At 38.5% G+C, this 9,609-nt stretch overlaps 5 non-coding genes and 31 pseudogenes across 5 annotated transcripts; all 36 read right to left on the reverse strand.

Moving 5' to 3' along the window:
• Positions 1-123: 123 nt before the first annotated feature.
• LOC149597557 (5S ribosomal RNA) lies at positions 124-240 on the reverse strand (annotated as a pseudogene).
• A 137-nt stretch (positions 241-377) lies between these two features.
• Positions 378-496, reverse strand: LOC149597558 (5S ribosomal RNA; annotated as a pseudogene).
• Positions 497-627: 131 nt separating this feature from the next.
• LOC149597559 (5S ribosomal RNA) lies at positions 628-746 on the reverse strand (annotated as a pseudogene).
• A 137-nt stretch (positions 747-883) lies between these two features.
• On the reverse strand, positions 884-1,002 carry LOC149597560 (5S ribosomal RNA; annotated as a pseudogene).
• A 135-nt stretch (positions 1,003-1,137) lies between these two features.
• Positions 1,138-1,256, reverse strand: LOC149597561 (5S ribosomal RNA). The gene has a single exon (XR_016377952.1). It is a non-coding gene; the product is annotated as a 5S ribosomal RNA (ribosomal RNA).
• Positions 1,257-1,393: 137 nt separating this feature from the next.
• LOC149597562 (5S ribosomal RNA) lies at positions 1,394-1,512 on the reverse strand. The gene has a single exon (XR_016379035.1). It is a non-coding gene; the product is annotated as a 5S ribosomal RNA (ribosomal RNA).
• A 137-nt stretch (positions 1,513-1,649) lies between these two features.
• On the reverse strand, positions 1,650-1,768 carry LOC149597563 (5S ribosomal RNA; annotated as a pseudogene).
• A 135-nt stretch (positions 1,769-1,903) lies between these two features.
• LOC149597564 (5S ribosomal RNA) lies at positions 1,904-2,022 on the reverse strand. Its single transcript, XR_016377953.1, has one exon. It is a non-coding gene; the product is annotated as a 5S ribosomal RNA (ribosomal RNA).
• A 137-nt stretch (positions 2,023-2,159) lies between these two features.
• On the reverse strand, positions 2,160-2,278 carry LOC149597565 (5S ribosomal RNA; annotated as a pseudogene).
• A 137-nt stretch (positions 2,279-2,415) lies between these two features.
• On the reverse strand, positions 2,416-2,534 carry LOC149597566 (5S ribosomal RNA). Its single transcript, XR_016377954.1, has one exon. It is a non-coding gene; the product is annotated as a 5S ribosomal RNA (ribosomal RNA).
• A 137-nt stretch (positions 2,535-2,671) lies between these two features.
• Positions 2,672-2,790, reverse strand: LOC149597567 (5S ribosomal RNA). Its single transcript, XR_016378729.1, has one exon. It is a non-coding gene; the product is annotated as a 5S ribosomal RNA (ribosomal RNA).
• Positions 2,791-2,924: 134 nt separating this feature from the next.
• LOC149597568 (5S ribosomal RNA) lies at positions 2,925-3,041 on the reverse strand (annotated as a pseudogene).
• A 137-nt stretch (positions 3,042-3,178) lies between these two features.
• Positions 3,179-3,295, reverse strand: LOC149597569 (5S ribosomal RNA; annotated as a pseudogene).
• Positions 3,296-3,432: 137 nt separating this feature from the next.
• LOC149597570 (5S ribosomal RNA) lies at positions 3,433-3,551 on the reverse strand (annotated as a pseudogene).
• A 137-nt stretch (positions 3,552-3,688) lies between these two features.
• On the reverse strand, positions 3,689-3,807 carry LOC149597571 (5S ribosomal RNA; annotated as a pseudogene).
• A 137-nt stretch (positions 3,808-3,944) lies between these two features.
• Positions 3,945-4,063, reverse strand: LOC149597572 (5S ribosomal RNA; annotated as a pseudogene).
• A 131-nt stretch (positions 4,064-4,194) lies between these two features.
• LOC149597573 (5S ribosomal RNA) lies at positions 4,195-4,311 on the reverse strand (annotated as a pseudogene).
• A 137-nt stretch (positions 4,312-4,448) lies between these two features.
• Positions 4,449-4,565, reverse strand: LOC149597574 (5S ribosomal RNA; annotated as a pseudogene).
• Positions 4,566-4,702: 137 nt separating this feature from the next.
• On the reverse strand, positions 4,703-4,821 carry LOC149597575 (5S ribosomal RNA; annotated as a pseudogene).
• A 131-nt stretch (positions 4,822-4,952) lies between these two features.
• Positions 4,953-5,069, reverse strand: LOC149597576 (5S ribosomal RNA; annotated as a pseudogene).
• A 137-nt stretch (positions 5,070-5,206) lies between these two features.
• Positions 5,207-5,325, reverse strand: LOC149597577 (5S ribosomal RNA; annotated as a pseudogene).
• A 122-nt stretch (positions 5,326-5,447) lies between these two features.
• On the reverse strand, positions 5,448-5,550 carry LOC149597578 (5S ribosomal RNA; annotated as a pseudogene).
• Positions 5,551-5,687: 137 nt separating this feature from the next.
• LOC149597579 (5S ribosomal RNA) lies at positions 5,688-5,806 on the reverse strand (annotated as a pseudogene).
• A 137-nt stretch (positions 5,807-5,943) lies between these two features.
• On the reverse strand, positions 5,944-6,062 carry LOC149597580 (5S ribosomal RNA; annotated as a pseudogene).
• A 134-nt stretch (positions 6,063-6,196) lies between these two features.
• LOC149597581 (5S ribosomal RNA) lies at positions 6,197-6,315 on the reverse strand (annotated as a pseudogene).
• Positions 6,316-6,437: 122 nt separating this feature from the next.
• LOC149597582 (5S ribosomal RNA) lies at positions 6,438-6,540 on the reverse strand (annotated as a pseudogene).
• Positions 6,541-6,677: 137 nt separating this feature from the next.
• Positions 6,678-6,796, reverse strand: LOC149597583 (5S ribosomal RNA; annotated as a pseudogene).
• Positions 6,797-6,932: 136 nt separating this feature from the next.
• On the reverse strand, positions 6,933-7,051 carry LOC149597584 (5S ribosomal RNA; annotated as a pseudogene).
• Positions 7,052-7,188: 137 nt separating this feature from the next.
• LOC149597585 (5S ribosomal RNA) lies at positions 7,189-7,307 on the reverse strand (annotated as a pseudogene).
• Positions 7,308-7,444: 137 nt separating this feature from the next.
• LOC149597586 (5S ribosomal RNA) lies at positions 7,445-7,563 on the reverse strand (annotated as a pseudogene).
• A 134-nt stretch (positions 7,564-7,697) lies between these two features.
• Positions 7,698-7,816, reverse strand: LOC149597587 (5S ribosomal RNA; annotated as a pseudogene).
• A 137-nt stretch (positions 7,817-7,953) lies between these two features.
• Positions 7,954-8,072, reverse strand: LOC149597588 (5S ribosomal RNA; annotated as a pseudogene).
• A 137-nt stretch (positions 8,073-8,209) lies between these two features.
• LOC149597589 (5S ribosomal RNA) lies at positions 8,210-8,328 on the reverse strand (annotated as a pseudogene).
• A 360-nt stretch (positions 8,329-8,688) lies between these two features.
• On the reverse strand, positions 8,689-8,807 carry LOC149597590 (5S ribosomal RNA; annotated as a pseudogene).
• Positions 8,808-8,929: 122 nt separating this feature from the next.
• Positions 8,930-9,032, reverse strand: LOC149597591 (5S ribosomal RNA; annotated as a pseudogene).
• Positions 9,033-9,166: 134 nt separating this feature from the next.
• On the reverse strand, positions 9,167-9,285 carry LOC149597592 (5S ribosomal RNA; annotated as a pseudogene).
• Positions 9,286-9,609: the final 324 nt, after the last annotated feature.

Genomic DNA, 9,609 nt, shown 5'->3' on the forward strand with positions numbered 1-9,609 from the left:
ATAATAATTCGAATTTAAATTAAGTGAGACAAATTGACCATCTTTTTAAAACAATAACAAAAAGAAAATATGTTTGCTTTTTTCATATCTATAGGAATTTAAAAGAGGAAAAAAAAGTGAAAAAGCCAACGGCACGCAGTGTTGCTAAGTGGTCTCCTTCCAGTACTGACTGCGCTCGACGCTGCTTAACTTCGGTGATCGGACGAGAACCGGTGTTTTCAGCGTGATATGGCCGTTGCCGAGAGTGCTATTTAATAATTCGAATTTAAATTAAGTGAGACAAATTAACCTTCATCTTTTTAAAACAATAACAAAAAGAAAATATGTTGGCTTTTTTCATATCTATTGGAATTTAAAAGAGGAAAAAAAAGTGAAAAAACCAACGGCGCGCAGTGTTCCTAAGTGGTCTCCCTCCCAAGTACTGACTGCGCTCGACGCTGCTTAACTTCGGTGATCCGACGAGAACCGGTGTTTTCAGCGTGATATGGCCGTTGCCGAGAGTGCTAGATAATAATTCGAATTTAAATTAAGTGAGACAAATTGACCTTTTTAAAACAATAACAAAAAGAAAATATGTTGGCTTTTTTCATATCTATTGGAATTTAAAAGAGGAAAAAAAAGTGAAAAAGCCAACGGCACGCAGTGTTCCTAAGTGGTCTCCCTCCCACGTACTGACTGCGCTCGACGCTGCTTAACTTCGGTGATCCGACGAGAACCGGTGTTTTCAGCGTGATATGGCCGTTGCCGAGAGTGCTAGATAATAATTCGAATTTAAATTAAGTGAAACAAATTGACCTTCATCTTTTTAAAACAATAACAAAAAGAAAATATTTTTGCTTTTTTCATATCTATAGGAATTTAAAAGAGGAAAAAAAAGTGAAAAAGCCAACGGCACGCAGTGTTCCTAAGTGGTCTCCCTCCCACGTACTGACTGCGCTCGACGCTGCTTAACTTCGGTGATCCGACGAGAACCGGTGTTTTCAGCGTGATATGGCCGTTACCGAGAGTGCTAGATAATAATTCGAATTTAAATTAAGTGAGACAAATTGACCATCTTTTTAAATCAATAACAAAAAGAAAATATGTTTGCTTTTTTTCATATCTATTGGAATTTAAAAGAGGAAAAAAAAGTGAAAAAGCCAACGGCACGCAGTGTTCCTAAGTGGTCTCCCTCCCAAGTACTGACTGCGCTCGACGCTGCTTAACTTCGGTGATCCGACGAGAACCGGTGTTTTCAGCGTGATATGGCCGTTGCCGAGAGTGCTAGATAATAATTCGAATTTAAATTAAGTGAGACAAATTGACCTTCATCTTTTTAAATCAATAACAAAAAGAAAATATGTTTGCTTTTTTCATATCTATAGGAATTTAAAAGAGGAAAAAAAAGTGAAAAAGCCAACGGCACGCAGTGTTCCTAAGTGGTCTCCCTCCCAAGTACTGACTGCGCTCGACGCTGCTTAACTTCGGTGATCGGACGAGAACCGGTGTTTTCAGCGTGATATGGCCGTTGCCGAGAGTGCTAGATAATAATTCGAATTTAAATTAAGTGAAACAAATTGACCTTCATCTTTATAAAACAATAACAAAAAGAAAATATGTTTGCTTTTTTCATATCTATAGGAATTTAAAAGAGGAAAAAAAAGTGAAAAAGCCAACGGCACGCAGTGTTCCTAAGTGGTCTCCCTCCCAAGTACTGACTGCGCTCGACGCTGCTTAACTTCGGTGATCCGAGGAGAACCGGTGTTTTCAGCGTGATATGGCCGTTACCGAGAGTGCTAGATAATAATTCGAATTTAAATTAAGTGAGACAAATTGACCATCTTTTTAAAACAATAACAAAAAGAAAATATGTTTGCTTTTTTTCATATCTATTGGAATTTAAAAGAGGAAAAAAAAGTGAAAAAGCCAACGGCACGCAGTGTTCCTAAGTGGTCTCCCTCCCAAGTACTGACTGCGCTCGACGCTGCTTAACTTCGGTGATCCGACGAGAACCGGTGTTTTCAGCGTGATATGGCCGTTGCCGAGAGTGCTAGATAATAATTCGAATTTAAATTAAGTGAGACAAATTGACCTTCATCTTTTTAAATCAATAACAAAAAGAAAATATGTTTGCTTTTTTCATATATATAGGAATTTAAAAGAGGAAAAAAAAGTGAAAAACCCAACGGCACGCAGTGTTCCTAAGTGGTCTCCCTCCCAAGTACTGACTGCGCTCGACGCTGCTTAACTTCGGTGATCCGACGAGAACCGGCGTTTTCAGCGTGATATGGCCGTTGCCGAGAGTGCTAGATAATAATTCGAATTTAAATTAAGTGAGACAAATTAACCATCATCTTTTTAAAACAATAACAAAAAGAAAATATGTTTGCTTTTTTCATATCTATTGGAATTTAAAAGAGGAAAAAAAAGTGAAAAAGCCAACGGCACGCAGTGTTCCTAAGTGGTCTCCCTCCCAAGTACTGACTGCGCTCGACGCTGCTTAACTTCGGTGATCCGACGAGAACCGGTGTTTTCAGCGTGATATGGCCGTTGCCGAGAGTGCTAGATAATAACTCGAATTTAAATTAAGTGAGACAAAATAACCATCATCTTTTTAAAACAATAACAAAAAGAAAATATGTTTGCTTTTTTCATATCTATTGGAATTTAAAAGAGGAAAAAAAAGTGAAAAAGCCAACGGCACGCAGTGTTCCTAAGTGGTCTCCCTCCCAAGTACTGACTGCGCTCGACGCTGCTTAACTTCGGTGATCCGACGAGAACCGGTGTTTTCAGCGTGATATGGCCGTTACCGAGAGTGCTAGATAATAATTCGAATTTAAATTAAGTGAGACAAATTGACCATCTTTTTAAAACAATAACAAAAAGAAAATATGTTTGCTTTTTTCATATCTATAGGAATTTAAAAGAGGAAAAAAAAGTGAAAAAGCCAACGGCACGCAGTGTTGCTAAGTGGTCTCCTTCCAGTACTGACTGCGCTCGACGCTGCTTAACTTCGGTGATCGGACGAGAACCGGTGTTTTCAGCGTGATATGGCCGTTGCCGAGAGTGCTAGATAATAATTCGAATTTAAATTAAGTGAAACAAATTGACCTTCATCTTTTTAAAACAATAACAAAAAGAAAATATGTTTGCTTTTTTCATATCTATAGGAATTTAAAAGAGGAAAAAAAAGTGAAAAAGCCAACGGCACGCAGTGTTGCTAAGTGGTCTCCTTCCAGTACTGACTGCGCTCGACGCTGCTTAACTTCGGTGATCGGACGAGAACCGGTGTTTTCAGCGTGATATGGCCGTTGCCGAGAGTGCTAGATAATAATTCGAATTTAAATTAAGTGAAACAAATTGACCTTCATCTTTTTAAAACAATAACAAAAAGAAAATATGTTTGCTTTTTTCATATCTATAGGAATTTAAAAGAGGAAAAAAAAGTGAAAAAGCCAACGGCACGCAGTGTTCCTAAGTGGTCTCCCTCCCAAGTACTGACTGCGCTAGACGCTGCTTAACTTCGGTGATCCGGCGAGAACCGGTGTTTTCAGCGTGATATGGCCGTTACCGAGAGTGCTAGATAATAATTCGAATTTAAATTAAGTGAGACAAATTAACCTTCATCTTTTTAAAACAATAACAAAAAGAAAATATGTTTGCTTTTTTCATATCTATAGGAATTTAAAAGAGGAAAAAAAAGTGAAAAAACCAACGGCGCGCAGTGTTCCTAAGTGGTCTCCCTCCCAAGTACTGACTGCGCTTGACGCTGCTTAACTTCGGTGATCCGACGAGAACCGGTGTTTTCAGCGTGATATGGCCGTTGCCGAGAGTGCTAGATAATAATTCGAATTTAAATTAAGTGAGACAAATTAACCTTCATCTTTTTAAAACAATAACAAAAAGAAAATATGTTGGCTTTTTTCATATCTATTGGAATTTAAAAGAGGAAAAAAAAGTGAAAAAACCAACGGCGCGCAGTGTTCCTAAGTGGTCTCCCTCCCAAGTACTGACTGCGCTCGACGCTGCTTAACTTCGGTGATCCGACGAGAACCGGTGTTTTCAGCGTGATATGGCCGTTGCCGAGAGTGCTAGATAATAATTCGAATTTAAATTAAGTGAGACAAATTGACCTTTTTAAAACAATAACAAAAAGAAAATATGTTTGCTTTTTTCATATCTATAGGAATTTAAAAGAGGAAAAAAAAGTGAAAAAGCCAACGGCACGCAGTGTTCCTAAGTGGTCTCCTCCCAGTACTGACTGCGCTCGACGCTGCTTAACTTCGGTGATCGCACGAGAACCGGTGTTTTCAGCGTGATATGGCCGTTGCCGAGAGTGCTATTTAATAATTCGAATTTAAATTAAGTGAGACAAATTAACCTTCATCTTTTTAAAACAATAACAAAAAGAAAATATGTTGGCTTTTTTCATATCTATTGGAATTTAAAAGAGGAAAAAAAAGTGAAAAAGCCAACGGCACGCAGTGTTCCTAAGTGGTCTCCTCCCAGTACTGACTGCGCTCGACGCTGCTTAACTTCGGTGATCGCACGAGAACCGGTGTTTTCAGCGTGATATGGCCGTTGCCGAGAGTGCTATTTAATAATTCGAATTTAAATTAAGTGAGACAAATTAACCTTCATCTTTTTAAAACAATAACAAAAAGAAAATATGTTGGCTTTTTTCATATCTATTGGAATTTAAAAGAGGAAAAAAAAGTGAAAAAACCAACGGCGCGCAGTGTTCCTAAGTGGTCTCCCTCCCAAGTACTGACTGCGCTCGACGCTGCTTAACTTCGGTGATCCGACGAGAACCGGTGTTTTCAGCGTGATATGGCCGTTGCCGAGAGTGCTAGATAATAATTCGAATTTAAATTAAGTGAGACAAATTGACCTTTTTAAAACAATAACAAAAAGAAAATATGTTTGCTTTTTTCATATCTATAGGAATTTAAAAGAGGAAAAAAAAGTGAAAAAGCCAACGGCACGCAGTGTTCCTAAGTGGTCTCCTCCCAGTACTGACTGCGCTCGACGCTGCTTAACTTCGGTGATCGCACGAGAACCGGTGTTTTCAGCGTGATATGGCCGTTGCCGAGAGTGCTATTTAATAATTCGAATTTAAATTAAGTGAGACAAATTAACCTTCATCTTTTTAAAACAATAACAAAAAGAAAATATGTTGGCTTTTTTCATATCTATTGGAATTTAAAAGAGGAAAAAAAAGTGAAAAAGCCAACGGCGCGCAGTGTTCCTAAGTGGTCTCCCTCCCAAGTACTGACTGCGCTCGACGCTGCTTAACTTCGGTTATCGGACGAGAACCGGTGTTTTCAGCGTGATATGGCCGTTACCGAGAGTGCTATTTAATAATTCGAATTTAATTAACCTTCATCTTTATAAATCAATAAGAAAAAGAAGATATGTTTGCTTTTTTCATATCTCATGGAATTTAAAAGAGGAAATAAAAGTGAAAAAGCCAACGGCACGCAAAGTTTCCAAGTACTGACTGCGCTCGACGCTGCTTAACTTCGGTGATCGGACGAGAACCGGTGTTTTCAGCGTGATATGGCCGTTGCCGAGAGTGCTAGATAATAATTCGAATTTAAATTAAGTGAGACAAATTGACCTTCATCTTTTTAAAACAATAACAAAAAGAAAATATGTTTGCTTTTTTCATATCTATAGGAATTTAAAAGAGGAAAAAAAAGTGAAAAAGCCAACGGCACGCAGTGTTCCTAAGTGGTCTCCCTCCCAAGTACTGACTGCGCTCGACGCTGCTTAACTTCGGTGATCCGACGAGAACCGGTGTTTTCAGCGTGATATGGCCTTTGCCGAGAGTGCTAGATAATAATTCGAATTTAAATTAAGTGAGACAAATTGACCTTCATCTTTTTAAAACAATAACAAAAAGAAAATATGTTTGCTTTTTTCATATCTATAGGAATTTAAAAGAGGAAAAAAAAGTGAAAAAGCCAACGGCACGCAGTGTTCCTAAGTGGTCTCCCTCCCAAGTACTGACTGCGCTCGACGCTGCTTAACTTCGGTGATCCGACGAGAACCGGGGTTTTCAGCGTGATATGGCCGTTGCCGAGAGTGCTAGATAATAATTCGAATTTAAATTAAGTGAGACAAATTGACCATCTTTTTAAAACAATAACAAAAAGAAAATATGTTGGCTTTTTTCATATCTATTGGAATTTAAAAGAGGAAAAAAAAGTGAAAAAGCCAACGGCGCGCAGTGTTCCTAAGTGGTCTCCCTCCCAAGTACTGACTGCGCTCGACGCTGCTTAACTTCGGTTATCGGACGAGAACCGGTGTTTTCAGCGTGATATGGCCGTTGCCGAGAGTGCTATTTAATAATTCGAATTTAATTAACCTTCATCTTTATAAATCAATAAGAAAAAGAAGATATGTTTGCTTTTTTCATATCTCATGGAATTTAAAAGAGGAAATAAAAGTGAAAAAGCCAACGGCACGCAAAGTTTCCAAGTACTGACTGCGCTCGACGCTGCTTAACTTCGGTGATCGGACGAGAACCGGTGTTTTCAGCGTGATATGGCCGTTGCCGAGAGTGCTAGATAATAATTCGAATTTAAATTAAGTGAGACAAATTGACCTTCATCTTTTTAAAACAATAACAAAAAGAAAATATGTTTGCTTTTTTCATATCTATAGGAATTTAAAAGAGGAAAAAAAAGTGAAAAAGCCAACGGCACGCAGTGTTCCTAAGTGGTCTCCCTCCCAACTACTGACTGCGCTCGACGCTGTTTAACTTCGGTGATCCGACGAGAACCGGTGTTTTCAGCGTGATATGGCCGTTGCCGAGAGTGCTAGATAATAATTCGAATTTAAATTAAGTGAGACAAATTGACCTTCATCTTCTTAAAACAATAACAAAAAGAAAATATGTTTGCTTTTTTCATATCTATAGGAATTTAAAAGAGGAAAAAAAGTGAAAAAGCCAACGGCACGCAGTGTTCCTAAGTGGTCTCTCTCCCAAGTACTGACTGCGCTCGACGCTGCTTAACTTCGGTGATCCGACGAGAACCGGTGTTTTCAGCGTGATATGGCCGTTGCCGAGAGTGCTATTTAATAATTCGAAATTAAATTAAGTGAGACAAATTCACCTTCATCTTTTTAAAACAATAACAAAAAGAAAATATGTTTGCTTTTTTCATATCTATAGGAATTTAAAAGAGGGAAAAAAAGTGAAAAAGCCAACGGCACGCAGTGTTCCTAAGTGGTCTCCCTCCCAAGTACTGACTGCGCTCGACGCTGCTTAACTTCGGTGATCCGACGAGAACCGGTGTTTTCAGTGTGATATGGCCGTTGCCGAGAGTGCTACATAATAATTCGAATTTAAATTAAGTGAGACAAATTGACCTTCATCTTTTTAAAACAATAACAAAAAGAAAATATGTTTGCTTTTTTCATATCTATAGGAATTTAAAAGAGGAAAAAAAAGTGAAAAAGCCAACGGCACGCAGTGTTCTTAAGTGGTCTCCCTCCCAAGTACTGACTGCGCTCGACGCTGCTTAACTTCGGTGATCCGACGAGAACCGGGGTTTTCAGCGTGATATGGCCGTTGCCGAGAGTGCTAGATAATAATTCGAATTTAAATTAAGTGAGACAAATTGACCATCTTTTTAAAACAGTAACAAAAAGAAAATATGTTTGCTTTTTTCATATCTATAGGAATTTAAAAGAGGAAAAAAAAGTGAAAAAGCCAACGGCACGCAGTGTTCCTAAGTGGTCTCTCTCCCAAGTACTGACTGCGCTCGACGCTGCTTAACTTCGGTGATCCGACGAGAACCGGTGTTTTCAGCGTGATATGGCCGTTGCCGAGAGTGCTATTTAATAATTCGAATTTAAATTAAGTGAGACAAATTAACCTTCATCTTTTTAAAACAATAACAAAAAGAAAATATGTTGGCTTTTTTCATATCTATTGGAATTTAAAAGAGGAAAAAAAAGTGAAAAAACCAACTGCGCGCAGTGTTCCTAAGTGGTCTCCCTCCCAAGTACTGACTGCGCTCGACGCTGCTTAACTTCGGTGATCGGACGTGAACCGGTGTTTTCAGGGTGATATGGCCGTTGCCGAGAGTGCTAGTTAATAATTCGAATTTAAATTAAGTGAGACAAATTAACCTTCATCATTTTAAAACAATAACAAAATGAAAACATGTTTGCTTTTTACATATCTATTAAAATTTAAAAGAGGAAAAAAAAGTGAAAAAGCCAACGGCACGCAGTGTTCCTAAGTGGTCTCCCTCACAAGTAGTGACTGCGCTCGACGCTGCTTAACTTCGGTTATCGGACGAGAACCGGTGTATTCAGCGTGATATGGCCGTTGCCGAGAGTGCTAGTTAATAATTTTAATTTAATTAACTTTCATCTTTATAAAACAATAACAAAAAGAAGATATGTTTGCTTTTTTCATATTTGGTGGAATTTGAAAGAGGAAACAAAAGTGAAAAACCAACGGCACGTCGTATTCCCAAGTACTGACTGCGCTCGACGCTGCTAACGTCGGCGATCGGACGAGAACCGGTGTTCTCAGCGTGATATGGCCGTTGCCGAGAGTGCTAGATAATAATTCGAATTTTAATTAAGTGAGACAAATTAACCTTCATCTTTTTAAAACAATAACAAAAAGAAAATATGTTTGCTTTTTTCATATCTATTGGAATTTAAAAGAGGAAAAAAAAGTGAAAAAGCTAACGGCACGCAGTGTTCCTAAGTGGTCGCCCTCCCAAATACTGACTGCGCTCGACGCTGCTTAAATTCGGTTATCGTACGAGAACCGGTGTATTCTGCGTGTTATGGCCGTTGCCGATAGTGCTAGTTAATAATTTGAATTAAATTAACTCACATCTTTATAACACAATAACAAAAAGAAGATATGTTTGCTTTTTTCATATCTGGTGGAATTTGAAAGAGAAAACAAAAGTGAAAAAGCCAACGGCACGCAGTATTCCCAAGTACTGTATGCGCTCGACGCTACTTAACTTCGGTGATCGGACGAGAACCGGTGTTTTCAGCGTGATATGGCCGTTGCCTAGAGTGCTAGATAATAATTCGAATTTAAATTAAGTGAGACAATTTGACCTTCATCTTTTTAAAACAATAACAAAAAAAACATGTTTGCTTTTTTCATATCTATTAAAATTTAAAAGAGGAAAAAAAGTGAAAAAGCCAACGGCACGCAGTGTTCCTAAGTGGTCTCCCTCACAAGTAGTGACTGCGCTCGACGCTGCTTAACTTCGGTTATCGGACGAGAACCGGTGTATTCAGCGTGATATGGCCGTTGCCGAGAGTGCTAGTTAATAATTTTAATTTAATTAACTTTCATCTTTATAAAACAATAACAAAAAGAAGATATGTTTGCTTTTTTCATATTTGGTGGAATTTGAAAGAGGAAACAAAAGTGAAAAACCAACGGCACGTCGTATTCCCAAGTACTGACTGCGCTCGACGCTGCTAACGTCGGCGATCGGACGAGAACCGGTGTTCTCAGCGTGATATGGCCGTTGCCGAGAGTGCTAGATAATAATTCGAATTTAAATTAAGTGAGACAAATTAACCTTCATCTTTTTAAAACAATAACAAAAAGAAAATATGTTTGCTTTTTTCATA

This window comes from Phalangium opilio, unplaced genomic scaffold (genome assembly GCF_054372755.1).
Source record: "Phalangium opilio isolate 3A_F unplaced genomic scaffold, DU_Popi_V2 ptg000360l_1, whole genome shotgun sequence".
Lineage (NCBI taxonomy): Eukaryota > Metazoa > Arthropoda > Arachnida > Opiliones > Phalangiidae > Phalangium > Phalangium opilio.